Source organism: Glossina fuscipes, unplaced genomic scaffold (genome assembly GCF_014805625.2).
Source record: "Glossina fuscipes isolate IAEA_lab_2018 unplaced genomic scaffold, Yale_Gfus_2 1, whole genome shotgun sequence".
NCBI lineage: Eukaryota > Metazoa > Arthropoda > Insecta > Diptera > Glossinidae > Glossina > Glossina fuscipes.
Genome location: NW_023998415.1, coordinates 33,088,615 through 33,091,945, shown reverse-complemented (window position 1 = coordinate 33,091,945; position 3,331 = coordinate 33,088,615). Strand labels below are relative to the sequence as shown.

The 3,331-nt window shown below is 32.5% G+C and overlaps 1 protein-coding gene across 1 annotated transcript in view; it reads left to right on the top strand.

Annotated features, from left to right (window-relative positions):
- Positions 1–2,608: 2,608 nt before the first annotated feature.
- LOC119631317 (glucose transporter type 1) overlaps positions 2,609–3,331 on the top strand; it is a 76,705-nt gene continuing 75,982 nt past the window's right edge. Inside the window, exon 1 of the mRNA XM_038023419.1 lies at positions 2,609–2,761. The gene's annotated coding sequence lies outside the window, so the exon portion shown is untranslated. The remainder of the gene's footprint in view (positions 2,762–3,331) is intronic.

Genomic DNA, 3,331 nt, shown 5'->3' with positions numbered 1-3,331 from the left:
CGATAGGCGCAGAGATACATAGAATCAAAAAAATTAAGAGTAGAAAATGCAACACAGACAAAGAAGGAAGGAAAGTAGAAAGGTGCGAAAGAACAGAAGGTTTCATTTTAAACGTATTTACAGCAAATAAGAAGAAGAATTTCAGCGAGAAATCAAAAAATTTTTTCGAGTCATATTTTGCAAAAAGATTTTATAGGAAACCGAAAATATATTCCATAGCCTTACCGTGCGTCGGTCGAATGCGTTTGCTTTACTCGTAAGGCTGCCTGCTTACCTTAAGCGATACTTTCATGCATGTTTCTTAAGCCTTTTACCACCAGCTAATACAACAATGGAAAGCATATTTATGTGTGATAACGTATACTATTTTTCATGTGCTTACGCGATACAAGCACGTACTAACACGATGCGCACACATATATTTGTGAATATTGCAGTTATGTGAGTAAGTAACCAGTGTGTAACCAATAGAAGATTTGCATTTTCGCTGTTTAGAGCGCCATTAAAAAAACATTGATTTTATTTTACATTTATATTTATTTAAAATTTCAACGTCATTCTCCAGGTATAAAGACAAAGCACAAAGCCGTAGATGCGCTATTTACTAAACTTCTTCTAAACGCGTATAAGCATATTAAAACAAAAGATATTTAAATAAGCAAAAGAAGTAAAACAAGTAAGAAATTTACATTCGGTCGTGACCGAATCTTTTATACTCATCACCGTTTACCCTAAAAACAAGACAAAAAGAAGTAAACGAACAAAATTCTCATATGCTGTAATATAATGCGGGCGCGACTGGTTTTCTCGTTGTGGGCGTGTCCTTTGAAAAGTTGCAGTAACTTCCAAAATTCTTTTGTAAATTTTTAGGCGATAGCGTCATTTTCGCTAACGGGAGAATGCTTAACACAGATACCACACAGTTGCGCAGTCAGACAGATGGACAGACAAATTGGCGGATATGTTTAGGTGCATTGGAAATTTGAATATGACCAAGAATTTATACACTTCATGGAGCTCCGAAGCGTTGTAAAGGTGTTGAAAAAAATAAGAGAATTCGATATGATATAATATTGAGTAGGCGTGGTCAATTTTTTTCCTTTTTTTTTTTACAAGTGCTAAGAATATGCGTTCAAATTTTTGTACATTTATCTGCAATGGGTTATGAGTAAAGAACAAATAAAGACATTTCTATTCCTTTTGAAAAACAAAGGTGTTCTCAGTTTTGTTGCGGGCGTGTCCTTCTACCGACTAGATTCATTTTCAATATCGACCTGCGTGCAAGAACTGCCAATGTTTCTGGCAAATTTGAACACGATCGCTTTACAGCCAGGAGAATATTTACAACAGACATTGCACAGACGGACAGACATACAGACGGGCAGTCACATAGATAGACATGTTTAAATCGATTTAAAATTTTATTCTGTCGGGTTGCTTCTTCTCGTTGCAAACGTTCTGACTTAATGTATATATATATATCCCTCATCCTTCGGTGATGGATATAAAAAGAAAAAATAGGAAAAGAAACTTTTCGGCAAAAAAAATTTCATTGCTAATCTATTTTTCGCATTCAATCAATATTGTTCATATCTTCTAACAGAGTACGGGAATAGATTATGTAATACTTCTGGCGCTTAAGTTTATGTATAGTCTATATATTCTCAATTCTTAGTTAGACTTGTTATATTTGCTTTAGTATCGATGTAATTCGCAAATTCATTCTTCGCTCATATGCGTAAGAGTACAACATTTTTTCATTCCATTGCTTATCAGAATAATTAGAATGAAACAAAAATTGACGCTAGTATGCGTGCAATCGTGAGTAAATATAAAATTTTGATTAAAGAATCAAGATTGAAATCATGATGAAAAGAAATGTTAAAGCAAACGACGTAACCCTCAACAGAATCAGGCAGAATGAAAGATCTTTTCAAAACGCACACCTCTAGGTTCTATAAGCTGAAGCAGTGTTTGTAATGCTTCATAATCAAAGAAGATAAGGTATATATATATATATATATTCCGCTTAAACTGAACTTTTCAAAACTTGCCGTTAATTTATGTATGATAATAGTTGACTCGGCGCTAAATTGATATATCGGTCAAACGTCGTACACATATCTTTGCATAGCATATCTGTTTTCATGCGATTTGACAAACTTTGCATTGGCCAAATAATGCAAATCAAAGACAAGTCTCTAGACAGACTGTCAAGATTGTAATCACGATTCCAAGAAATGGAATAGACGAGCAGATAAGTAGATCTAAATCCAATCCGATATTCATGAATCGAGAAAACGATTACAATTCATATATGTCGATGCGGTACAAACATTAGGCCGATCCCCAAATTCACAATAGGATGATATTTGGGAATTTTGTTTCATTCAAAATATTCAAAATAAAATAAATACTTACGCATGCACGATTATTTTAGAAAATTTCTAATTTGTTCTTTTAATTTTTTTTTTATCTTTTCTTTGCAGTTCAATAAGTTCTGAAAATCTCTATCAAACTTATCGCTGAGGTGAATAGTTGAGAAAAAAAAAATTAAGCAAAATCAAAAATGCATATTTTCTAGCGAAAGCATTAAGAAAAAAAAAAAAAAAAAAAAACAACAACAACAACAACAATAACAAAAGCAACAATTTTTAGAAAAAAAAAACAAATATTATTTAAGAAGAATTTCTTCGACATCCATCTTTAATTGACTTTTCCTTACACTACCAAAACAACAATTGAAAGAAAGATAACTAAGGTAAGTTGAAAATTTTTATTCATATTTAACTTTTGTTCAAAGCGAAATTTCACTTCACTCACTCAACTCGAACGAGTCATTTTATACCAGGTTTCACTTTTTGCTCCTAATAAATTTTGGGAAAAGTTAAAAACATAAACAAAACAGAGTAGATTTTTTTCTTTTAATTTCTTTCAATAAAAGATGACAATTATTTAAACTTTGCATAATATATAGAGGTAAGCATTGAATTACCCCCCTCAGGCTTATCTTTTCTGCGTAAAGCAATCGTAATAACCAAACAATAAGCAGATATTTCATCTCAAAGTATTCTTAATTATAAGCGCCGTCAGTCCGCATGTACGTCTGTCTCCCTGTTTGCCTGACTATTTATATGCCGATCCAGTAGACATCGGCCTTAAATTGCCCAAAAGCATTGGAGGGTATCGTACGCAGGTTGGTATTAAAGAAACCAAATCAATCAAAGGGTACGTGCATAGTATACTATAAATAGAGAGAAATGAGAATATCTCCGCAAAAAAAAAAAAAAAAAAATGTTTTTCTTTTTCTCATTACTGGTAAATAATAAAA